Source organism: Pseudophryne corroboree, chromosome 2 (assembly GCF_028390025.1).
Source record: "Pseudophryne corroboree isolate aPseCor3 chromosome 2, aPseCor3.hap2, whole genome shotgun sequence".
Taxonomy (NCBI): Eukaryota; Metazoa; Chordata; class Amphibia; order Anura; family Myobatrachidae; genus Pseudophryne; species Pseudophryne corroboree.
In genome coordinates this window covers 818138178-818165377 of record NC_086445.1, presented here as the reverse complement: position 1 = coordinate 818165377, position 27200 = coordinate 818138178, and the positions used below count along the sequence as shown (strand labels likewise).

The 27200-nt window shown below is 45.5% G+C and overlaps 1 protein-coding gene across 2 annotated transcripts in view; it reads right to left on the bottom strand.

Moving 5' to 3' along the window:
* The window catches only part of P2RY8 (P2Y receptor family member 8), a 134022-nt gene extending 115935 nt beyond the window's left edge, over positions 1–18087 (bottom strand). For both annotated transcript variants that reach the window (XM_063955688.1, XM_063955689.1), the window contains exon 1: positions 18021–18087. The gene's annotated coding sequence lies outside the window, so the exon portion shown is untranslated. The remainder of the gene's footprint in view (positions 1–18020) is intronic.
* Positions 18088–27200: the final 9113 nt, after the last annotated feature.

The window sequence follows — 27200 nt, the reverse complement described above, 5'->3', positions numbered from 1 at the left end:
GCCAGTCGGACTTAATCCCCTGCTGTAATGACTTAATCCCCTGCTGTATTGTTCTCTGTATGGTATTGCACCTGAGAACAATAGATGAAGGGTTTATGCTAATAAATCATATCGTGCCTAGGCGCAGAAAACTAGTCAAGATAACCGTGGACCCATCTGTATATACTGTATGTATATATAATATATGTATTAGGATATATCTTTTCTATTGCCCATAAAATTATTTCAATTTTTACATAGTTTTCTCTGTTTGCTTTTGCTCATTTCTACACACTTTGCAAACAGTGGGCCTGATTCGGGTCCCAGCGGACAAACGGCACGTGTGTTCGGTACTTTGTTCATGTGCTGGACCCATATTGCCCATGTGCAGTACATGTCTTCACCATCAGTTGCACTACAGCAGTAGGCTGTCAGTGATTAACAGTTTGATGTCGTTTGGGGATGGGGAGGGGATGGATATGGCCTCCGTTTCTCAAAACAGACCCATCAGAGGACAGAGATTTCCTGGCCTCTTGGTAGGACCTGCGGTAGCCTGCTTGCATGACCCCATGGGTGACACAGCCAGCTGATAGTGTCGCAGATGATCTGATACTGTGTCCTGGGACACAGCTTAGATCAGTAATGCATGTAGGAGGCGTGACACGTCCTGCTGTATTAGTATATTAGAGCTACCGCTGCTTCTTCTATGTAAGCAGCTATGGCAACTCCAACCACATCTGAATCAGGCCCAATGTGCAAAACAAAACGAAAAATGTAAAGGCAGGAACATATCAACTTCTACACTACTGGGACTCATTCGCAGTTCTATATCAGACACCACTGACCTCCCCTTTTCCCATGCACCAATAAGCCCCACAGTTTCCATGACCCCAAGTAACCATGGAGACGTAGTATCTAAAGTGTAGATGCTGTCCATAGCAACCATTCAGATTCTACCTATCATTATATAGAATGTACTAGATAAATGATGGCGCAAAGCTGTTTGATTGCAATTGGTAACTTCTCATCTTCTCTTTATCTGAATCAGTGATTGCAAGAGAACACAGCATGTGACACCACCCTGCAGTGATTACTTTGGTAAAACATTGACAGTGTGATCATAATTATGGGGCAGGATGTATAAATTATTTTAGAAGGGCTACCACAATAAATATGGATAGATATTGGAGATATCAGTCCCCACAAGATTCTATGAGGTTACAATATAGGTACAGCATGTTGTTATCACACGCTGCAAGCTCCAGAAAGTGTAACTTTCTAACTCTTCTCTATTCCGTGTGGCTTGCACATTTGGAATTGGGTCTTAAGCCTGTAAGTCCATGCATTGTCAGGGAAACTCTATTATCGGAAGATCTGTCCCAGCGGATACGTTTTCCTGCCTATCAGTGATCAAAAGTGGTAGTATTCAGGCTAATAGGGGTGGGATGTGTCACTATTGATACATCTCTCCCATGTGCTTTTTTATTAGTCCCGGGTCTGGTAAATCAATGACTGCAGGAAAAAGTGCAGCTGGTTGGTGTCGCCTGCCATCAGTGAACACAGTGACCTGGGGTGGAACAGGTAGTGGGGGGAGCATTAATACAGTGAGATTAAGGAGACAACATGAGAATCTCCTCTCTGCCAACCCTAGAATTGTGCCATCTGAGATGAATTCCTCACTTTTCCTGGTGGAAGGACACTATCTCCTCCAAACTAACTGGTCTATTTCCTAAGCCTTGGATGGAGATAAAGTGGACAGAGCTAAAGTACCAGCCAATCAGCTCCTAACTGCTATGTTACAGGCTGGGTTTAAAAATGACAGTAATGAGCTGATTGGTTGGTACTTTATCTCCATCCACTTTACCTCCATCCAAGGCTTAGTAAATAGACCACTAGGACAGTTGGGAGACCATTCAATAAGAACACCACTATTCTCAAGATAAGGCATCCAGGGTTACAAACTTGAATAATCTAATTCACTATTTAATAAAAATGTTTTGACAACTAACATTTTTTTAAAGTAACTTTACTGTATATCATATAAAAAAGTTATACCAACCTAAGCATAAAGGGTTTATAGGTTAGGCAGAGATCATAAACCAACAAATTGATAGGCAATGTGACAACACATGCTAAATACATTTACAAGACAAGTCCAGTTTATTGGTCTCACCAATGCATATGTATCTAAATAATACTTATTTGCTGATGTTTTTCTTCTTAGTTCCTTTGTTCCTTTACTGCTTTCATTACCACTGCTTGGGTTCTAACAGCCAGGAACCCTGCTTGAAGACAACACTGTACTGACTATGCAGGATTGAAAGACCAATCGTATCTACAATATATCAATCATTCGGTTCTATGGAATTCTGGGAGTTACACATTTCCTTTGCTAACCATTTCAGAATTCTATGGACAGCCAGGCCTGCAAGGGTTAAAATGGCAAAAGAAAATAACAAGAGTATTAATTCAGCTACAGTATTACCGACAAAAATTAAGTTTTCCAATGGGGCAAAAGACCTAGTAAATATAGACCATACCAATGGACAAGGCTTGCTTTAGTGGATGTCACTACACGTGGGACCCCATGCTTAATGGCTCTGGCAGCCACAAACAGTAAGCATACTTATGTGAGATTTAACATTTGTTTTGTTACAACCAGTTTCTCTGGGTGGTTTTCTTTTTACCACAACCTCATCTGACGTAGAGGATGACACTTGCAGAGAGATGTGTTCAGCTTTCACCCAGTTGAAAATCACGTGTACAAATTATATGTAAGTAACATGGCAGAGCTCTTTCCTAAGGTATAGGAACAAGACGGATTTGATTTTTGAACTGCATGTAATTTGTCACCAATAGATTTATTGGTGACAAATTACATGCAGTCCACAATCAAATCTGCTGGCACAATAATGAGTGTACCATACTTTTTGCAAAGTATACAGACTTAATGCTTATTTACTGTAAATAAAATAACACTTAAACGCAATTAATAGATTGCTGATTCTACACAACTAGAACAAATATTTGTATAATAGGAGTATCTGGCAGGCACCTCAAACGTGGGGAAAGAGAAAATTCTAACATTGTCTTTGAAAACACAATCATTTGGATATGCTTAAACAACAGAAATGTTGCTGTTAAAACATTTTTTTTTATTTATACCAGTATTTCAATCCCAATTATACTGTAAAGGGGGGTACACACGGAGAGATCCGTGCTTAAAATCTAAGCAATCTTGCTAGATTGCTTAGATTTTAAGCACGGATCTGCCGTGTGTATGCCCCCCAGCGATAGCGATGCGCGGCCCCGCACATCGCTATCGCCGGTGCTAGATTGAGCCTGTATGCAGGCTCAATCTAGCGGGTCGCTCACTTCACCGTTGTGTGAAGTGAGCGGCCCCCCGTCGGCTTTCCCCCTCGCTCAGCACATCGCGCTGTGCTGAGCGGGGTGAGAGATGTGTGCTGAGCGGTCTGTGTTAAGATCGCTCAGCACACATCTCTCCCGTGAGTACCCCCCTTAAGTTTTAGTTTTGTCTCGAAAGATGTGCTGTTATGTGTTAATAATGAAAATGCATTCTCATTTTATTCAGTGCAAAGTACAATTAGTAAAATTCCAGGAGCTAAACATAATAGGGTACGAGAAGCCGGAGGTCCAGGATTTTGTCTGATAATGGCCATATTTTTTAAAGCGGCAATCATTTACAAGACAAAGCCAAGTTTTATTAATGAAGACATTATTAATATCTTCAAATATGTAAAGGGACAATACAATAGAGATGAGCGGGTTCGGTTTTACTCGAATTTACTCGGATTTACCCGAATCTCCTTATTGGCTCACGGACGTCACGTGTTTTGGTTAGCCAATAAGAAAAATCCAGAAAAAAAGAACTTGCGATAATTCTGGCATTAAGAACCGAGTAAATCCGAACCCGCTCATCTCTACAGTACAAGGAGTTATCAGAGGATTTGTTCATTAAAAAAACTCTGTATAGGACACGTGGGCACTCGCTAAGGCTAGAGGAGAGAAAATTCCATACACAATGAAGGAAAGGGTTCTTCACAAGGGCAATAAAGATTTGGAACTCCCTCCCAGAGAAGGTGGTAATGGCACACTCGGTAAATACATTAAAAAACGGATTGGATAAATTTCTAACTAAAATAGATATCCAAGGTTATAGCATTTTTAAAAAATATTACTTTGATAAACTGGGAGGTACATGAATTTTAGTTGTTAATTAATCCTAAAAATTTTACATTAGCAGGGACATAATAATGAGCTCCGCTTAATACAGACTACAGGTTGAACCCGATGGGCATTTTGCCTCTTTTCAACCTTATTAACTATGTTACTATGTAAGTTTTATTGTGAAATAAATAGAATACACCAAAAAAATAGCCAACATATTCACAATTGACCGGACAACAAATATATGCTTATGGTTGAATTCACACAAGGTGAAATTTCTTTTGGAATTTATTGCATAGTCATCACATGATCATGTATATTGTGCTGAGTGAAAACAAAAGGAATTCAAGAGACAGTTGCAAACAAGAAATGGAGTATTGCAGGCAGCAGTGTTAGCATCAATGTTGCACAATTTGCACAATATATTGTTTCTAATGTATAGAAAATTGAAATCTCTTTCAACAAGCATCTAAGCATAGCTACACCCATATGTGGCGCTAGACACACCCTCTGGGTGGAGCATGACACCCCCCCCCCCCTCTACAGTGCATTCTACTATAAACCCTAGTTTTTCTGGAACCAGTTTTCAGAAGTGGGCAAGTTTGATATGCATATAACACCGCATATTCCTCTGCCACCAATCTGTCAGATTCACCCCCTATTGAATGCTAACCTTTTACACACTTATAAGTTTAGCACCCTTTAGAGTGAAGGGTGGTGCTCATTTCTCTACACTCAAAATATACGTTATGGTAAGAACTTACCATTGATAACGGTATTTCTCCTAAGTCCACAGGTTCCACAGGATAACAATGGGATATGATGAAGCGACAGCAGATGTGCACCAATCGGGCAAAGCTTTTCAGCCTCCCAGCATGCAACGGGCCCATCCATATATCCCCGCCTCCTGGCTCAGTCAAATCAGTTGCATTCCCAAAGCTCAAGGCAGGAGCATCATAGATAGCCCTAATCAGGTAAGAAGAACACACATACACACCTTTCCGTACAAGAAGGAAGAGGTTAGTGAGTAAAAGGATCCTCAAATCAGGTGCATCAGGGTGGGATCCCTGTGGAACCTGTTGAGAAATACCGTTATCAGCGGTAAGTTCTTACCATAACATATATTTCTCCGGCAGGGTCCACAGGTTATCCACAGGATAACAATGGGATTTCCTAAAGCAATTTAGTGGTGGGGACGCTCCTGATTGGACAGGAGAATCCTTCGCCTGAATTCAGCGTGTCATGAGAGGCAAAGGTATCCATGGCATAATGTCTAATAAATGTGTTAATGGAAGACCATGTGGCCGCCTTACATATCAGTTCTGCTGAAGCACCACGTTGTGCTGTCCATGAAGGACCTGCCTTATGAGTAGAGTGAGCAGAGACATTAGCCGAAATAGGGAGATCAGCTTGAGAATATGCTTCTGAAATCGTCATCCGAAGCCACCTTGCCAGTGTCTGCTTATCAGCAGGCCATCCTCTCTTGTGAAATCCATAGAAAATGCAGAGAGAATCTGTCTTGCTGATGGCACTGGTACGATCCACGTAGATCCTTAAGGCATGGACCACGTCCAGCGATGCATCTCCCGCAGAAAGGCCCGGTACCTGGAAAGCCAGGACTACAATTTCTTTATTAAGGTGGAATTTAGAAACCACCTTTGGAAGATACCCAGATCTAGTTCTGAGAACTGCTTTATCTGGATAAAAAAACAGAAATGGGGAACAATATGACAATGCCCCTAAATCTGATACTCTTCTAGCTGACGCCATGGCCAGTAGAAAGAGAACTTTAGCTGTCAACCATTTAAGATCCACTTTATTAAGTGGTTCAAACGGGGAAACTTAAAGGTCCTTTAGGACTAAATTTAAGTCCCAAGGCACTGTAGAAGGAACAAAAGGAGGTTGAATGTGCAGTATTCCATGGAAAAAAGTATGCACATCCTGTAAGTTGGCAATTTTCTTTTGGAACCATACAGTCAATGCTGACACTTGCACTCTCAAGGAAGCTACCTTCAAACCTTTATCCATTCCTGCCTGAAGGAATGCTAAGACCCAGGAGACTCTGAAAGACTTAGGGTCCATTTTTCGTTCACTGCACCAATGAGCATAGGTTTGCCATATTTGGTGATAAATGCGAGCTGAGGAAGGTTACCTTGCTCTGAGAATTGTTTGAATTACCCGTTGTGAGAATCCTCTTGACTTCAGGATAGAGGTTTCAAGAGCCACGCCGTCAAAGACAGTCGGTCCAGATGTCTGTGATAACAAGGACCCTGCATTAGTAGATCTGGACATTGAGGGAGCAGAAGTGGAGCATCCATCAACATTCTATGCAGATCTGTGTACCAATGTCTTCTGGGCCAGGCTGGAGCTAGTACTATCACAGCACCCTTTCCTTGCTTTAGCTTTCTCAACACCCTGGGTAATAGGGTGATTGGAGGAAACACATAAGCCAGATGGAAGTCCCATCTCACCGACAGGGCATCCACAAAGTTCGCTCTGGGATCCTTTGTTCTTAACCCATATGCAAGAACTTTGTTGTTCTGATGGGACGCCATGAGATCTATCTCTGACAACCCCCACTTGTCTACTAGAGTCTGGAAGACCTCCGGGTATAGAGCCCATTTGCTTGCCTAAATGCCATGTCGACTAAGAAAATCCGCTTCCCAGTTTAGAACTCCCGGGAACGAACACTGCGGACAAGGATGAATGATGAAGTTCTGCCCACTCTTGTATGTGACTTACCACCTTCATCGCTTTTCGGCTGCGAGTTCCTCCCTGATGGTTGAGGTACGCTACTGCCGTCGTATTGTATGAGTGGCCCGAAGAATGTCCTTTGCCTGAATCAGTGCCATGTGTATGGCCCTAAGCTCCAATATATTTATTGGCACGCAACCTTCTTCCTTGGTCCATTTCCCCTGGAAACACAACATTCCTGACACTGCTCCCCAGCCCTGGAGACTGGCATCCATTGTCAGAAATTCCTAATCTGATATCCAAAAGGATCTCCCCTTGTCCAGATGGGATGTCTGTAGCCATCAGGCTAATGACCTTCTTACTTCTATCGTAAGAATCATAGTCTGCGTTTTTATCGTCTGATGCAATCCATTCCATTTGGCAAGAATCAAATGCTGCAGAGGCCTCGAGTGTAACTGTGCATACTCCACCATGTCGAATGTTGACACCATCAATCCCATCACACGCATTGCTGCGTGAATGGATACCTTTTGACTGTGCAGCAAGTCCTGAATCCTTGACTGAATCTTGGATATCTTGTTCAGAGGTTCAGAAGACTTGAATCCAGTACAGACCCCAAGTGAGTCATCTGTTGTGATGGAACCAGAGATGATTTTGCCCAATTTATGAGCCACCCATGCCTTTGCAGACACGTTATTGTCTGTTGCAGATGACATAGGAGCAATTCCTGCGACTGTGCCTGGATTAAACGATCGTCAAGGTATGGGAAAATTCTTATCCCCTGCTGGCGGAGATAAGCTGCCATTACCACCATAATCTTGGTAAATACTCTGGGGGCTGGGGCTAACATAAAAAGTAGGGCCTGGAGCTGAAAATGCTGTTGGAGGATGCTGATGGGACAGTGTTATAGGAACATGTAGGTAAGCATCCTGGATATCCACGGATACCATATAATCTCGTGGCTCCATGGCCAAAATGATGGTACTTTAAGTAAAGTCTCCATATGAAACCGAGGTACCCAAATGTACTTGTTCAGCACTTTGAGATTGAGAATGGGCCAAAATGACCAATTTGGTTTCTGAACTAGTAACAGGTTGGAGTAAAATCTCTGTCAGTGTTGTGCAGGAGGAACTGGAATGACTACTCCTGACTGAAGCAATTTCTAAAATGCCTCTTGCAAAGCCCTGGCCTTCATCTCTACCCGAGATGGGCTGGTACAAAAAAACCTTCAAAGAGGGTGCTTCTTGAAGGCAAAAGCATAACCTAGAGATACCACTTCCTGCACCCTGGCATCTGTTGTAGGCTGCTGCCAGATCTGTGCAAACTGAAGAAGTTGGCCCCCACCCTGGGATCCCCCAGGTGGAGGCCCGCACCATCAGTCTGATGGCTTATTATCTGTTTTATCAACCGGTTCTCTGTTAGCCCAAAGCTTTTTAGTCTTACCAGACTTGTATTGGGACTGCCTGCCATCAGTTTTTCCTTTAGCTTTTCCTTGAGACCGAAAGGGCCAAAAATCCGTAACTTTAGGTTTGAAATAGTATGTGGAAGGAAACTTTACCTTCTTGAAGTCTGCTTCTGACTCCAAAATATCTGTCAATTCTTTACCAAAAAGAATATCTCCAGAAAAGGGCAAAGATTCCAAAACCTTCTTAGATTCTGAATCAGCTCTCCACGTACGCAGCCAAACTGCTCTGTGAGCAGCTATTGTTGAATCTGATGCCCTGTAGGCAATAGTACCCGTATCCAATGCTGCTTCTTTCAAGAACATTGCAGCCTGTTTTATATGTGCTATATGGGATTTTTGCTCACTAGATGGTATTGAAAAATCCCCCTCCAATGCATCAGCCCAGGCAGCCACTGCCTTTGCCATCCAATCTGAAGCCATGGTTGGCCTTATGACTACCCCAGACAGGGAAAAAATGTTTTTTTAAAAACCATCCACTCTCCTATCCGTGACATCATTTAATGATGTTGAAGGCAAAGGTAATGTAGATTTTCGCACTAATCGAATCACATGCGTATCTACTTTAGGAGCCACCTCCCTTTTTAAACAATCCCGAGCTGGAAGAGGATAATAGGAATTCCATTTCTTAGGAATTCTAAACGTCTTAGTGGGCGTAGCCCAGGCCTCTTCCATGATTTCCGTCAGATGATCTGACCCTGGAAACTCAGTCTTAACTGTTTTGGGACGTTACTTTAAACACAGGTGCCTTGCCAGGCTCTGCTGAATCCTCTAAGGATAGAATGGCTTTCATTTCTTTAATTAACTCAGCTATATCCACTGAGCTGAGATCTTCCTCCTCTTTGTATGCCGAAGTAGAATTTATTGAACTTTCATCCTCCGATGAATCCTCATCTGAAATGTGTAACCTGTGAGGATGAAGATTTACTTACCACTGGCTTATCAGCCTGTTTCTTTTGAGAGGCTGCTGCTGGAAGCGATAAACCGCAGGTGTAAAGCTGCATGTAAGGGTTAATCGTGTAACCTATCCCTGGTACAGGAAATGGAGGAATTATCCATTCAGCTATACTGGATAATGTCTGCAAACATAGCCCAAGGTGGATCAACCTGCACCTGACTCTGCCTTGTATTTTTCAAGAGACCGTGGTGAAAGCTAAAACAATTTGCACACAAACCATCCTGAACCAGATCCTGAGAGGTTAACACAGCTTTGCAAGACAAACGTGATATGAGTGTTGGTGTTGCTGTGAGGGTATCTTCCTCACCTTTGCCGCTCTTAGACATGATAAATAATCAACACTTCCACAGTGTACTACACAATTTGTGACTGTAATCACTTTAAGCTTTTTTAAAGTGACCTACAATCCTACCCTACCCATGCACCAGCATTGAGGATCGGAATAGAAAAAAACTGACAGAATATATAGTAAAGTCAGCAATCACACTAGCAGTCAGTCACATGTTATACATTAGTATAATAAGCAATATGAGCACATCATCAACTACAACTACATTTCAAGTATGTAGGAGAACATATTACTGAATCATGTTTAAATAGATCTACCATATTCAGACGCATAGCGAAAGAAACAACAGTAATAGTATACAGACTCTTATGCAATAGGCACTTATCTAACTATTCGTACTCAAAAAAGTAGAGACTTAGTGCTGTATTACCTGTACTCAGTAGAGTGGGATACAGGGAGACTCACCTCGCTTCCAGTACCGATCAATACGTTTGTGAATTCTGAGTGGATCAAGACGCTACTAGTGTACACTGCCGCTCCATGAATCTATAGTGAACACAGATGCTCAGTGAACACAGACGCACCCGTCACACAGCCGCCTATGCTGCGACTGGGTCCCCTTCGTGTACAGCATCTTAGACAGAAGCAAAAAACAGTTCATGGCAGGAAACTCGGAGGAAACTGGTCATGAATCGGGGGGAGGGGTGACCAGGAGAGCATCTGACTCCCCACTGCTGACATCAACCCCAGGGATAACGGCCTCATACTATTCCTGAAGCCTATAATCCCTAAGGCCTAGCGCTGGTGCACCCGAGGTGGCAGCCACATCAGCGACTGTTTGGTAGTCTCCTCCCAAAACAGTGCGACTGTGTCCATATTCCATCTAGCTTAGCGGAACCGATGCCTTACCTTCTCCCCGTGCTCCGGCCACAGCCTGGAAACGTCTGCTGGACCTGCTAGTATATCTGACACAGGCGCCCGCCGAAGCAGCACTGTACTCGTGGGTAAACGTTGTGGTGACCTGGTGTAGAGTTGTTGGAGCGACTCTTTCTAATGTACGTACAGTATAAGATGCTTTTCAGAAAGATCACGCAAAAACAAATTGTAAGACCAGTGGTGTAACTAGAAATTTTTCTCCCCCAAGCCAAAACATTCTCTGGCGCCCCCCCTACCCCCATAATTGCCATTTGTAAAGTGATGAATCTGCGTGCACCGAATGCGTGGCCTTGCTGAGATGGGTGTGGCTTTGCATAAAGGAATGTGGCATTGCAGAAAAAGACTACCTTATACCTCAGTTTTGCAACCTGCACGCCCAGACGTTGGCCACCACAGGAAAAAAAATTATCCTGATTCATGCCCCTTACATTATTTGTCATTTTTCCTCCTTATGGTAATGCCCAGTATACATTATGCCACATACTGCAATGGCCCTTAGACATTATGCCACACACAATAATGCCCATGACACAATATGCCACACACCATAATGCCCCCGACACATTATGCCATACACCGTAATGCCTGTGACATATTATGCCACGCATCGCAATGCCCATTATACATTATGCTACACACTGCAATGCAATTAACACTATAGTTTTTTCACTGGTATGCTACGCTTGGCTTTCTGGCTTATGCTGGTGTTTTGGGGTGCCACACCCTGCACCTAGATATAGCGCTAGGGACCCCAAATATACAGAGACGCCTTGATGCGACTTTGGGGCTTAACCACACATTTGCGCAAATATGTGTAACGAAGATCTCTGAATTCTATTATTGTGTAGGATTTATATCTGGTTACGGTTATCATTCAGGGTGCTGGGGGAAACCAATTGCCTTTTTTTTCTTGCTCAGAAATACCCCTCCCTCGAGCACCTGAATGATATCACTAATCTAATTGAGCATCTACCAATATATACACACTGCAATGCCCCTGATACATTAAAACACATACAATGCCTGTGACACATTATGACACACACCGCAATGTCTGTGATACATTATGCCACACACTGCAATGACCCTGGGACATTATACCACATACCCCAATGCCCGTGATATAGTATACCACACACCGTAATGCCTGTGACACATACCGCAATGCCCGTTATACCCTATGCCACACACCATAATGCCTGTGACACATTATGACACATACTGCAATGTCCGTGATACATTATGCCACACACTGCAATGCCCATTACACATTAAGCCCTACAGTAAGGCTTCTAATTACTTTTAAATTACATGCTCATTGCCAGGGGTTTCATGCTCTTTGTTCCATGCACAGTGCCAGGGGTTTTCAAGCTCGTTGCCAGGGGTTTCATGCGCTAGGTGTTATGCTTGTTGCCAGAGGTATCATGTGCTGGGTTTCAAGCTTGTTGCCAGGGGGTAATATTTGTTGCCAGGGGTTTCATGCACTGGGTGTCATACTGTTTGCTAGGGGGTAATGCTTGTTACCAGGGATTTCATGAGCTGGGTGTTGTGCTTGTAACCAGGGGGTAATGCTTGTTGGTAGGGCTGTGCTCCCAGTGCCACATTTGCCCTCAGTGCCAGATATTCCCCCACAGTGCCAGATACACACATACCCCCAGTGCCAAATATACCGTCCCAGTGCCAGGTACACATATACCCCCAGTGCCAAATATGCCCCCCCAGTGCCAGCTACACACATACCCCCAGTGCCAAATATGCCCCCCAGTGCCAGGTACAAATATACCCTCAGTGCCAAATATGCCCCTCCAGTGCCAGGTACACATATACCCCCAGTGCCAAATATGCCCCCCCCCCCCAGTGCCAGGTACACATATGCCCACAGTGCCAAATATGCACCCATCATCCCCCCCCCCAGTGCCAGGTACACAAACTCCCGGGCTGCCGCTGCTGTGAGTTTTGGGAAGGAGCCACAGGGGTAGGAGGGCACAGCGCGCGCCTCTCCTGTGTATCCTTCCTGTGTCTCCAGCTGCGTGTCTGTCAAATGAAGTTCCGTTTTGTGAGCCAGTCAGAGCTCACGAACCGGCACTTCATTTAACAGACACGCCTCTGGCGCCGGAAACCCAGGAGGGACTCACAGGAGAGGCGCGCGCTGTGCCCTCCTGCCTCTCTGGCTCCTGCCCTAAACAGCAGCAATCAGTGGCGGCAGCAGCACCCCCGCGCCTCCAAGCCACTGCAGTGGCTGCGGGGTCAGTAGTTACGCCAGTGAGTAAGACTATAAAAATAAAATAAGAAAGCTTAGGGCTGCTAAAAACCAGCAGCCCTCTGACCATGGTCCGGCTCCTGCCGCACCAAACAAAAAAATGATTTGACTGAGCCAGGAGGCAGGGATATATGGACGGGCCCGTTGCATACTGTGAGGCCGAAAAGCTTTAACCGATTGGTGCAAATCCGCTGTCGCTTCATCATATCCCATTGTTATCCTTTGGATAACCTGTGGATCCTGCCGTAGAAACCAATATTTCCCTTAAGCAGACAGCATTTGACTCACTTGTCATCAGTAGGTTTTGCCCCACCATCTCCCCTTGCTGCTCTGCACCAGCCCTTCCTCCTTCCACCCTGTGATTATTCAATCCATATCTCAAATATCATTCCATCTCCACTCCATAAGGAAATGAACTTCTGAGCAATGTGCGTCTTTGCCCATATCACCACATTTCACACTAATAGATTCTACCACCCTTCCATATCATCCCATATTCTCAAATTTATCCATCTGTTTCCATCTCATTGCTTCCCCTCTGTCACTAAATCATCAGCAAATCATTATATTATTATTTCTAATGTTTATTTTATAGTGTCACCATATTATTCAGAGCTGCACAGAGAATATTGATCATTTGCATCAGTTCCTGCCACATTGAAGCTAACAGTATAAATTCCATACCATACAAATACACAATAGGGTTTTTTATGAGAATGTCATGGGAGTGTCATGGGCGTTTATGTATGGTAAAGTTCCAAGAGATTCTAAGTTGCACAGGAAAGTGGCGTGTGCCTGATGGATCTCTTGCACCTAGCACAGGGCTTGTGCAAGTACCAATGCTAATGATGACAGCTGCAGACACTAGTGCAGTGGGCAGGATAAGCTTACACTTTCATACCCATGGATTTTTGACTTAGGCTGTTTGTCACATTATTATCATATGAAAGTAAGTACAATGCTGTAGCACAGGGACATAACTCCCAGAGGCAATGGAGACGCCTGCCTCCAAGATCCAAGCCCTGAAGGGGCACCTGCATGCACAGCAGTTCACAGTGGGATTCAAGTGTGACCGCTGTTCTTCAAATGGAGCTCTACTGTGCACCTGCTGCTGCTTCAGCGTTAATCAGCTCTGTCCCAGGATCCCTGTGTATACCTGCAATAGGGGACAGGATGGCCCCTGCCTGGGACCGCTCAGCCTGTGCTTCAGCAAGCGACGGTACACCCACTGCTGCTGTGAGATGGGACCTGCTGGTGAATGCTGATTCTGCAAATGGCTGAATCACAGCGCAGCTGGAGCCCAGCCAATTCACTGCGGTCTCCGGTCTCTGTAGACCAGCTTACTATCTATGTCATTAAGTAAGTTGTGAGTGTTTATACATATTTGTTTTCCCTTTTTAAAAAAAAAAAAAGGGGTGGGGGCACTAGACCCCAACTTGCCTCCAGACAACTGGGATGAACTTATGCACCTGCTGTGGCATTAGGTACTGTAAGGGGTATATGCAATTGCGGTCGAATTCCCGAAATTGTCGAAAAACTGGACTTTTTAGCCCCCCCCCAAAAAAATTGACAATGCAATTCAGTACTTTCCGTCAAAAAAACGGACTTTCAAAATTCGACTTTTTGAAATTCGACATTTGTCAAATTCGACATTTCTGCAATGGTACAAATGCAGCAATTCGCCAAAAGTATATTCAATTGAAGTTTGGAAATTCGACAACAGTGCTTTTAGACAGTAAATTCATCATTTTCAATCCGCCACACTTTGGTGGGGGAATCTAATAAAAAAAATGTAAAACATGTTTTTTGGGGTGTTTTTTTTATTGGTAATAGCATATCTATTTATATTAGAAGGGATTAGGTAATTGGTTTGTCTATTTTGGAGGCACAAGTATTATTTATATATTTTTAAAAATATTATTATTATTATTATTATTATTATTATTATTATTTTTTAAATGGAATGGTAAAATCCCGAAAAAAAATGGCGTGGGGTCCCCACTCCAAAGCATAACCAGCCTCGGGCTCTTCGAGCCGGTCCTGGTTCTAAAAATCCGGGGGGGAAAATGACAGGGATCCCCCGTATTTTTAAAACCAGCACCGGGCTCTGCGCCTGGCGCTGGTGCAAAAAATACGGGGGACAAAAAGAGTAGGGGTCCCCCGTATTTTTTACACCAGCATCGGGCTCCACTAGCTGGACAGATAATGCCACAGCCGGGGGTCACTTTTATACAGCGCCCTGCAGCCGTGGCATTAAATACCCAACTAGTCACCCCTGGCCGGGGTACCCTGTGGGAGTAGGGACCCCTTCAATCAAGGGGTCCCCCCCCCCAGCCACCCGAGGGCCAGGGGTGAAGCCCGAGGCTGTCCCCCCATCGAAGGGCGTGTGTCGACATGTGTGTAATAAAGTTTTACTATCACTGTGTGCGTGTCCTGTTTTTATTTGGGTATTTTTTTCCCAGTAGAACTACAGGTACCAGCGGGCCCATTTTTCTCCCGCATGCTGGTACTTGTGGTTCTCCAAGTACCAGCTTGCGGGGGAGGCTTGCTGGGACTTGTAGTACTACTGGAAAAAACAATATTCTTTCAAATTTCTCAAGGCTATCAGCCCCCCATCCGCAGCCCTTGGATGGGGGGACAGCCTCGGGCTTCACCCCTGGCCCTTGGGTGGCTGGGGGGGACTCCTTGATTGAAGGGGTCCCCACTCCCCCAGGGTACCCCGGCCAGGGGTGACTAGTTGGATATTTAATGCCACGGCCGCAGGGCGCTGTATAAAAGTGACCCCCGGCTGTGGCATTATCTGTCCAGCTAGTGGAGCCTGATGCTGGTGTAAAAAATACGGGGGACCCCTACTCTTTTTGTCCCCCGTATTTTTTGCACCAGCACCAGGCGCAGAGCCCGGTGCTGGTTTTAAAAATATGGGGGATCCCCTGTCATTTCCCCCCCCGGATTTTTAGACCCAGGACTGGCTCGAAGAGCCCGAGGCTAGTTATGCTTTGGAGGGGGGACCCCACGCAATTTTTTTCGGGTTTTTTCCCGTTTTTTCCCGTTTTTAAAAAATCGGATCAAAATCCGTCAAATCGGCCGTTTTTCGACAGCGGGACTGTCGAATCCGTTTTTTTATTGAATATGGTAAATTTCGGCACCCACTTGCCGGAATTTGACGGTCGAATTGTGTCGAATTAAAAAACGGCCGAAAAATTGCCGCGATTCGCTGCTAATTGCATATACCCCTAAGTGTCCAACTCAGTAGTGTTCTCTTAATCGCCACATATGACATCTCTGTCATACAGTGTGTGTAACCAGATCCTTCACAACATGAAATTTTTTACATCACCCAAAAACTACTGATTATTTGACTTTCCACAATATGGGGGAGATTTATCAATCCTTGGAGAGAGATAAAGTGAAAAGAGATAAAGTACCAGCCAATAAGTTTCGAACACAGCCTATAAAGTGACATAAACTGATTGGTAGGTACTTTATGTCTCTCAACCTTATCTCTCTCCAGTGTTTGATACATATGTATTTCCAAAAATTCTAAAATTATCTTAACAGTGTATTAAACCTAAAGTATAATTTAATTTAATTACATTAATACATTAACACTGCAGTTTATATTGATCTCAAATAACAATACATAACAATATAGTTATATCATAGCAATATATTTATTTCATAGCAACAAGTGATAATAATACAACTCTTAGGGGGGTATTCAGTTGTTTGAAAAGTCAGTTGGGTGTCTATTTTTTCCCATCTAATAGACAGGAAAAAACAGACACCCAACCGACTTTTCAAACATTTGAATTCCCCCCTTATAATCTTACCAAATCAACTAGTAACCATAATACGGGTATGGGTCGTTGGGTCGACACAATTTAGGTCGACAGTCATTAGGTCAACCACTATTGGTCGACATGCATTAGGTCAACAGGGTCACTAGGTCGACATGGTCATTAGGTCGACAGGTCAAAAGGTCTACATGAGTTTTATGTTTTGTTTTTTTGGTGCCGTTTTCTTTGTAAAGTGACCAGGAACCATAATTAGTGCACCGTGTCCCCTCGCATGGCTCGCTTCGCTCGCCATGCTTCGGGCAAGGTGCCTTGCTCTGCTACCACTGCACTCAGCACAGGTTTCCTTTCCCAGTTGTAGTCCACGTGGATCGTAAAGTATGAAAAAGTCCAACATTTTTTTAAAAAATGTGAAAAACTCATGTCGACCTTTTGACCTGTCAACTTAGTACATGTTGACCTAGTGACCCTGTCGACCTAATGCATGATGACCTATTGACTGTCGACCTAAGTGGTGTCGACCTAATGACCGTATCCCCATAATACAATATCATTTATTATCTTATCATACTATCAAGTTTTAGTGAACATATTTTATATGTGTTTTGGTTGTATTTTGTTTGCACTGTGAAACGACATGAAATTCTAGGTCAGGGTAGGCAATGTCTGGCACTCCAGCTGCTGTGTAACTACACATCTCAGCATGTCCTGCCACAGGTATGCGTGCTAACACTGTAAAAATTGTAAACTGACTTTATTGTCTAGCCCAGAGTTTCCATATCAGACTTTGAATCTCTTCCTCTGTCTGTTATATAGTATTATAAGGTTCAATATGGACACACCCCTCTGTCTGTTTCCCAGTGTCTGCATACTCTTAGTACAGTAAGCTATGCTTTAGGACACATCAAACACATGTGGACAGACTTTTAGATATACATTATTAATACAGCTACAAACACTACAAAACTTTTCATATACCGTAGATCAAAATATAAAAGCTAAATGTTAGTAAAAATGTAGGTGAAAAATAGACAACATTATAAGCTAATTATTAGACACAGAAGACAACGAGGAAAATTGAATATTTGGTCCAAATGAGAGACATTTCAGTTGATTGCTCATTTTGATGTGTTTATCACAATAAAAGAAAAATAAACTATTCTTACTACACTTTACTTGTACTGTACATGGTAATATTTTCTTCATATACACAGCATATTACATTTAATAAACAAATACAGAATATAGCTCTCCATAGGCTGCTAAAGCTATAATGAAAATAATATGCAGAAAAAGTGTAACATACTTCAGAAACCAACTTACAAAAATGCTTTGCTTAGCAAGACATGTAAAAGATTCATTCAACAGATAAGTAGGATACAAGTAGCATTTTATCCTAAAGGTAGGATAAAACAACATTAAAACTACACACCATAAAATGTACATCAGCTAATGCTTACCCACAGAGTAACTCAGTCGATTCTCAGACAGCATTTTGTCATCTTGCCATCAAGTGTGAGAGAGAAATATCTTAAAGAAGGCAGGAAATGAAATAAACTTTTGCAATTGAACTTTTTCTCAGCTATACTGGCAGAAGAGGCGGGGAATACCTAACTGAACTCTTGTGTCTGACCACATTTCTTACGCTCCAATTTTTACTTCTGCAATGCTTAGTCCATTGCACCACAGGGCACTTTAGTCTCCAATAGCAATGAGTGGGTAATAACAGTGAGCAAAGTACTGTAAGTCCATAGAAAGTTAGTTCTGGAGGAATATAGAAAGGGCATTTTGCACAGAAATACACATGATGATGATGATGTATAATGGATTAATAAAAGGCAGTATGTGAAACAGTGAACATAGAAAGGCCACAACGAAACCAACCTTGGCAATTTAGATTACACCAAACACATTGCGCTCATTAGCCTTTGCAGAATATAAAATTGATCTTACATTCTAATTAGACTTTTAAAACTACTAAGGGCAGAGGTGTGTGCTAAATATATACCTTAAGCCAGGATAAACACATGAATGCAAGAAATGGGACTTATGTGTACGCGCACACACACTTATCCTCATATCGCACCAAATAGCTCCATTTGCTGTCACACAGACTTTGCTACTTAGCTGCACGAAGTTTATTGCCAAAGGCTTTTCTCTTACGTCCTAGAGGATGCTGGGGTCCATTTTAGTACCATGGGGTATAGACGGTTCCGCAGGAGCCTTCGGCACTTTAAAACTTTTTAACTAGTGTGAACTGGCTCCTCCCTCTAAGCCCCTCCTCCAGACATCAGTTTAGAAAATGTGCCCAGGAGACTAGACGCACTCTATTGGGGCTCTACAGAGCTTTGCTAGTAAATACATTTTTGTTTTACAGAGAAGCTGTTGGCAACAGCTTCCCTGCTTCGTGGGACTTAGGGGGAGAAGATAGAACGAACTTCTCAATTAGTTTAATGGTTCTACTTCCGCTGACAGGACACCATTAGCTCCTGAGGGTACTGAACACAGCTCAAACATGGCTCGCGTTCACTCCCGCAGCACTGCCGCCACCCCCTAACAGAGCCAGAAGAAAGAAGACGGGTGAGTATTTTACCGGAGTCCGACAGAGAAGGTCCTCCGGTCATCGTGGCGGCTTGTAAGGTAACAGCGCAGAGGGAACGCTGCGCGCCATGTCTCTCAGCGGGTGCAGAGCGTGCAGGGGGGGCTTTCTCTGAGCGGCATGAAACCTTTTCTCTCCTGTCTAAATAAGTGTATTCCCCACCTGTGGGGACCCCCGGGGGCCAGTATAAAGATTCCCCTGTTCTGAGGGGCGGAGCTTCTCCTCAGGCATCCAGTTCACTCACCAGCACGCCATTTTCTCCTGCAGACGCCGCTGTGAGGATCCACGCTGCTCTTCTCTGCCACGGCTACTGCAAGTACCAGCGGTTATACAAGGGAAGGAGCATTTAAAGATATTAAATATATATATATATTATAGTTATATCAATTGGTGATAAGCGTTTATAGTGTGTGCTGCACATTATATAAGGGCGCTGGGTGTGGACTGGCAAATCCCTTGTGTTTCTTTAACAGACTTCTCTGTGGGTCTGTCCCCGATCGCTCCTGTGTGAAAGGGGTCTGTGTGTGCGTGTGTGTGTGTACACGCGTGTAACATGTCAGAAGTCGGGGGGGGGGGGGAGACTTCACCTGGGGAGCCCATTTTAGATGCACAAGAAGGTAATGTGATGGCTCTTCCTTTCCAAAGAGAGCCGGAGTGGGTGAAAAAGTTGCAAAGTAATATTTCTACATTAGCACAAAAATTCTTAGACTCTGAGAAATAGACAGTTGATTGGAGGCAGTCTGTGGAGGATGCCCTGTTTGCTGATGTATCCAGTTCATCTACTCGCGTCCCCTCCAGTTCCCACAAGAGGTCCCTTGCCCAAATAATGAAGGGGGACACTGACACGGACTCCGACACGGATGCCGACACTGGGGACTTGAGAGGGGTAGACCCCAAATTGGCCAAGAGCATACAGTGTATGATTGTTGCTATCAAAGAGGTGTTAGAGTTTACTGATACTACCCCTACACCTGTGGAAAAAGATTATTTTAGATTAAATAAAAAACGGGAGATAACTTTTCCTCCGTCAAAAGATCTGAATAATTTCTTTGAAGACGCCTGGTCTAACCCTGAAAAGAAATTCACTATTCCCAGAAGGATACGGGTTGCGTACCCATTCCCTGAGGAGGACAGGCACAAGTGGAGACAGCCCCAGTGGTAGACACCTCAGTTTCTAGGCTGTCTAAGAAAATAATTTTTCCTGCCCCAGGGTCAGCTTCTTTAAAAGATCCTGCTGACCATAAGTTAGAGACAACTTTAAAATCCATATATACCATTAACGGTACGCTACTCAGGCCCGCCATTGCTGGTGCGTGGGTGGGAAACGCGGTAGAAAAATGGGTAGACAATTTAATGGTTGATATTGACACTGTGGATAGGGATGAAGTGATCCTTATCCTCAGCCACATCAAAGATGCGGCAGGGTATTTTGTTGAAGGTATGAAGGATGTTGGTTTGCTGAGTTCCAGAGCCACGGCTATGGCGATTTCAGGACGCAGGGCTTTATGGATTCGCCACTGGAATGCGGATGCGGAATCAAAGAGAAATATTGAGGCACTCCCTTATAACGGGGAGGCCCTTTTTGGTGACAAGCTGGATGCCATGATTTCCACGACTACATCTGGCAATTCTGCATTTTGCGCATTTTGAGGTTACTTTCGGTCAACCGCTGACCGCAAAGTTCCCACCATTGGCTACAATGGAGCGCATAGGCGCTACATTGTATCACTGCCGTGTGCTGCCTGACAGACACTACAGGAGCACACAGCAAATCATAAGGGGGCCACGACGTGGCGCTCCGTGATTGGCTGAAGGGACCCTCTTTGACAGGAGTCAGGGGGGGTCCTGGCAGTCGAGGAAAGGGGTCCCATGTGTAAACATGGGACCCCTTTCAGTGCGTGGTCGGGTTTGCGTTTTCTTTTTTGCCAAGTACGTGGATTATTTAAAGGCCGGATTCTTCACTGGATTATGTGAGTATAATTTTTTACAACAGGTACCCCTAGCATTCTACATGGAGAAGAGGACCGAGCCTCGTGGGAACATAGGTAAGTATGTGTGTATGTTGGTGTGCATGTATGTAATAAAGTTGTACTGTCACGGTGTGTGTGTCCTGTTTTTATTGGGGTATTTTTTTAGTAGTAGTACTACAGGTACCAGCGGGCCTGGTTTTCCACCGCATGCTGGTACTTGTGGTTCTCCAAGTACCAGCTTGCGGGGGAGGCTTGCTGGGACTTGTAGTACTGCTACTAAAAACAATATTCACAATTTCACACTTGGCTATCAGCCCCCCATCCGCCGCCCTTGGATGGGGGGGGACAGCCTCGGGCTTCACCCCTGGCCCTTGGGTGGCTGGAGGGGGGGGACCCCTTGATTGAAGGGGTCCCCACTCCTCCAGGGTACCCCGGCCAGGGGTGACTAGTTGGGGTTTTAATGGCACGGCCGCAGGGACCGATATTAAAGTGTCCCCCGGCTGTGGCATTATCTCCCCAGCTAGTGGAGCCCGGTGCTGGTTTCAGAAATACGGGGGACCCCTACGCTTTTTGTCCCCCGTATTTTAGGAACCAGGACCAGGCGCAGAGCCCGGTGCTGGTTGATTAAATATTGGGGGACCCCTGTCATTTTTTCCCCCATATTCTTTCAACCAGGACCGGCTCAAAGAGCCCGAGGCTGGTTGTGCTTAGGAGGGGGGACCCCACGCAATTTTTTTCAGATTTTTAAAGACTTTAATCAACTTTTTAAGGTACACAATGAAGCCCTGCAAGGATCTCACAGATCCGGACGGGATTCCTTGTGTTTTTTCAGGCAGTGTTTTACTCATCACTCCCGTAAAACACTGCCTGATATTACGAATCACATCGACATCGGAAAAAACGATTGTGCAAAACTCGGCAGCTTAGTGAATGATCGTATCAGGATTCAAAAAGTTGCAGTAAAATGCACCCGATGCCATTCGAGTTCAAACACCCTTCAAAACGGCCAAAACACGAATATTAGTAAATATTGCCTCATGGGGTATATTTACTAAGCTTCCGATTTTGACCGATTTTGTGTTTTTTCTTCAAAGTGTCATCTCGGGAATTTACTAAGCACAAATCTCGGCAGTGATGAGGGCATTCGTATTTTTTTGAAGTGCAAGAAAAAAAATACGAATGAATACACCATCGGTCAAATACGCCTGTTATTTTATAGAACTCAGTCATTTACTAAAATTTGTATTTCACAAACACTGCCGGCAATAGCCAAACACTGCCGTGAATAAATACAAATCGTAAAAAAAAGCAGTTTTAAAATAGACCTGCTTTTTCTTACCGTGTTCTGATAGGCATGCACGGATCCGTGAGATCCGTGCATGTTTATCATTGGGAAGGGGTGGGAAAGTGTTATTTTTTTTTTTTTTAAATGCATGGGGTCCCCCCTCCTAAGCAAAACCAGCCTCGGGCTCTTTGAGCCAGTCCTGGTTGACAAAATATGGGGGAAAAAATGACAGGGGTTCCCCCATATTTCATAAACCAGCACCGGGCTCTGCGCCTGGTCCTGGTTCCAAAAATACGGGGGACAAAAAGCGTAGGGGTCCCCCGTATTTTTTAAACCAGCACCGGGCTCCACTAGCGAGGTACATAATGCCACAGCCGGGGGACACTTTTATAGTGGTCCCTGCGGCCCTGGCATTACATACCCAACTAGTCACCCCTGGCCGGGGTACCCTGGAGGAGTGGGAACCCCTTAAATCAAGGGGTCCCCCCCTCCAGCCACCCAAGGGCCAGGGGTGAAGCCCGAGGCTGTCCCCCCCATCCAAGGGCGGCGGTTGGGGGGCTGATAGCCTTGTGTAAAAAATTTGAATATTGTTTTTAGTAGCAGTACTACAAGTCCCAGCAAGCCTCCCCCGCAAGCTGGTACTTGGAGAACCACAAGTACCAGCATGCAGAGGAAAACCGGGCCCGCTGGTACCTGTAGTACTGCTACTAAAAAAATACCCCCAAAAAAACAGGACACACACCGTGAAAGTATAATTTTATTACATACATGCACACCTCCAAACATACATACTTACCTATGTTCACACAAGGCTCTGTCCTCTTGTCCCTGTAGAATCCTTGGGGGACCTGTGAAAAAAATTATACTCACATAATCAAGTGTAGATTCTGTCCTTTGTATAATCCACATGCTTGGCAAAACAATAAAACGGAAACCCGACCACGCACTGAAAGGGGTCCCATGTTTACACATGGGACCCCTTTCCCCGACTGCCAGGACCCCCCCTGACTCCTGACAAAGAGGGTCCCTTCAGCCAATCAGGGAGCGCCACGTTGTGGCACTCTCCTGATTGGCTGTGTGCTCCTGTAGTGTCTGTCAGGCAGCACACGGCAGAGATACAATGTAGTGCCTATGTGCTCCATTGTATCCAATGGTGGGAACTTTGCGGTCAGCGGTTGACAGAAAGTAACCTCACCGCTGACCGCAAAGATCCTCCAGAAATATAGATAGTCCCTGTCCTGTCAAGTGCACCCCATCAGGTCTAAACAAGTAGAAGTACCGGTGCCAAACTACCGCACCGCCATGGGCCACCACAAACTTAGCAACCGCGGCATTCACCTTCCGGCGAGCCACATCGATCACCCGACAATCCACCACTCCACGCCAACACAACCGCGGCACTATACAAGACCAGATAAGCCTACAGCCTGGCTAAGCGCCCGTAATCACTTGCAAGTCCAGAATAATGGCCAATCGAAGATTCACCGCCTTCCTCTTACTCAGGTCGTTCCCTCCTAAGTGACTCACCAACAGTTTGGGGATGCCAAACTGCCGAACCTGCTCCATAAGCCTCGGTTTCAGGTCATGCCAAAGCATACCCCGAACACCTATCCACCGTACGTCATCCGATCCAACAAAGCAAGGAGCCCCTTCCGCAGCCAGAAATTAGGCTGCCCAATAAACATAGGAATGACCAATCACCCACACACCACACACATCCTCCCGCCAACCTATAAGGGGAAAAACAGATAAACAAATGTGAATATGTGAGGTAAAACCAAACCCAGCCCAGAACAGGAACCAACTACCAGAACGAGGATCTGCCAAAAAAAAGAAAAATTGAATAGAGGACTATAACTTTCCTCTTGGACAAGCTTCAGGCCAATCGAAGTAACATAAAGAAACAAAAGGAAAAAACAAAATAACAAAAAGGGGGGGGGGAGGTTAGAGCTGGGAGGGGGGGGGGGAACACACAGAATAACTCGGCTGGAGGTGAAACGTAAAAACCTGCTGAGGAACTTGTAATTAGATGCCAATTAGCCGAATTGAATAAATTAAGCCAAATCAGTTCGTCAGTTCAGGCAAAAAATCGCGAAGCACTCCAGACCCCCACTGCCAGCAGTGGCGAGTAATATCTACATGCAATATTAAAACCGCCTTATGTGAGTGGGACCAAACAGATTGAAGTGTTTTTGGTGTTAAAACAGAGTTGCACTATGTTTGTGTGTTCTTTTGCATTCTAGAAATCTGTATGCATCATATGAACCTTACCATCTATGAGAACAAATCAGACTCCATTGTGTAAGGTCCTTTATTTTGAGGGTATAAACATAGCGCCACGTGGTGCCACATCCATTTTGTTTTTATTACATTATTGTGAATCACGGTGAATGATTTCCTTGGTATCCAAGGGCTGCTATTAGTATTTAAGCGCACAAGGGGTCTATTTTTCTTAGTTTCAATAGCAGTGGCGAGTAGCTAGCCATCCGAGTAGGGAGGACAGGGGAGACAAACAATACAGCACAAACACACCGAACTGAAACACACAACACAGTAAACGAACAACATGTTAGTAGAAACAAACTCGCTTACGCAACAACGGGCCGAATGTAACGCTTATAAGCCGCCGACTTCCAGCGGCCCAAAGCCTTAATTTCGTCCACAGCGCGCCCTGCAGATGCTGCGGAAGTGGCGGCCCCGATTCTAAAGGAATGGGAACCAAAGTCCCTAGGCGAGAGGCCCAAACTGGACAGGTAGCGCCGCATCATCCATGTAAATTGGTACTTCGTCAATGGCGACCCGTCGTAATGAAGGAGCCAAGACCCCTCAGACGAGGGCCTGTCCTCCGCATACCGACCAGCCAATGTCACCGGACAACAGTCCCCACCACCCGATGGTGTCAAAGTGAGCCAATGACCTCTACCCATCTGATCAGTTTTGGAGCGGCGCAGCCTGCACAGCACGGACCCCCCCACCCACAATAACATCCGCGCGCCGCATAAAGGCCTCGGTTTTCTTAGAAGCCGCAACCAGCTCAGAAACCCTGAACGCACCATGGAACGCCATGGAAAAAGCCAGCTGAAACAGGAGCGTTTCAAAACGGGAGTCCGCCACCCCCGCCAAGAGAAAAGAAAGCAGGGACGCATCAATAGGGTGCCGGCCATCGGGCGGCACCGGTGCCGAGCACGCCCAACCTCTAAGCGCCCTTGCCAGCAGGAAACCCTTCGTAAAATCCGGCATACCCTTCAATTTAGAATAAAAGGATATCCCGGCTAGGTACCGAGACACCACGGCCCTCGATCTCCCCGTTACGAAGAGTTGCCAAACGAAGTCTAGAAACAAGCTCTGACCCCTCTTACCTCTAGGCCCTTGGTCACGGGAAAAGTCTTCCCACTCCTTCCAGGCCCGACGGTATCCAGCGAGAGTGGACGGAGCCAAAGACAGCTCTGCTAGCCCTTCCAATCCTCCATGATGACCTGCCAAACATAAGAAGAGCAGGGCAAACCTACCGAATCAGCCTCCGGGGCCAACAAACGGAACCTATCCCACTGCCCCCTGGACAATGCGTCGGCGATCCCATTGTCTACCCTGGGGACGTGTTGCGCCCGAAACAGAATATTGCAGCGCAGACAGGTTAGCACAAGCCGGGACAACACTCGGAGGACCCGAAGGGCCTTAGCCCTTTGGTTGTTAACCGCGTGCACGACCCTCAAGTTATCGCAGCGGAAGAGTATACTGCGATTGCGCAGTCGCTCCCCCCAAACCTCCAAGGCCACCATGATGGGAAAGAGTTCCAGCAACAACAGGTCGCCGGTCAGCCCCTCCCTCGACCAAGACTCCGGGCAAGAGGCCGCGCACCAAGCCCCGTCAAGATAACAACCGAACCCCGATGAGCCCGCCGCATCTGTAAACAACTGCAATTCGAAACTGTCAACGAGCGGGGCCATCCAGATCCGCACACCATTGAAATCCGCCAGGAACGAAACCCACATAGCGAGGTCCCGCCTAATCTCCGACGAGAAACGGACAAAATGGTGCGGCCTGGACACCCCGGCCGTGGACCGTTCCAATTTCCGGCAAAAAACCCTGCCCATGGGAATCACCCGACAGGCAAAGTTCAACCGACCCAAGAGGGATTGCGCCTCCCGCAACGTCACCTTACTTCGTTCCGAGCACTGTGCAATGGACTCCCGTAGCTGCACGACCTTGTCCTGAGGCAGCCGGCACGCCCCCGCGACCTAATCGATCTTGATACCTAAAAAGGACAAGCAGGAGAGGGGCCCCTCTGTCTTATCCTCGGCCACCGGGACGCCAAAATGCCCCAATAATGCACGCAGCGAGAACAGCAGGAAACCACAGCGAGGAGAATGCGCGGGCCCCATGCACAAAAAAATCATCCAGGTAATGTGCAATCCCACTACCCCCGCAAGAAAATTCCACACACCAATGTAAAAAGGTGCTGAACTTTTCGAAAAAGGCACATGAAATGGAACACCCCATAGGCAGACACTTGTCGACGAAGTATTCCTCCCCGACGCGGAAACCCATTAATCGAAATGACTCCGGGTGCAAAGGGAGCAAGCGAAAAGCCAATTCAACATCCAGCTTAGCCATGAGGGCCCCGGAGCCACACCCCCGGACCAAGCCCAGAGCATCCTCAAAGGACTGATACGCCACCGAACAACATTCCGGCGAAATTGCATCGGTCACCGAGGACCCAGATGGATAAGACAAATGCTGAATGAGCCGAAACTTACCCGGAGCCTTTTTGGGCACCACCCCCACC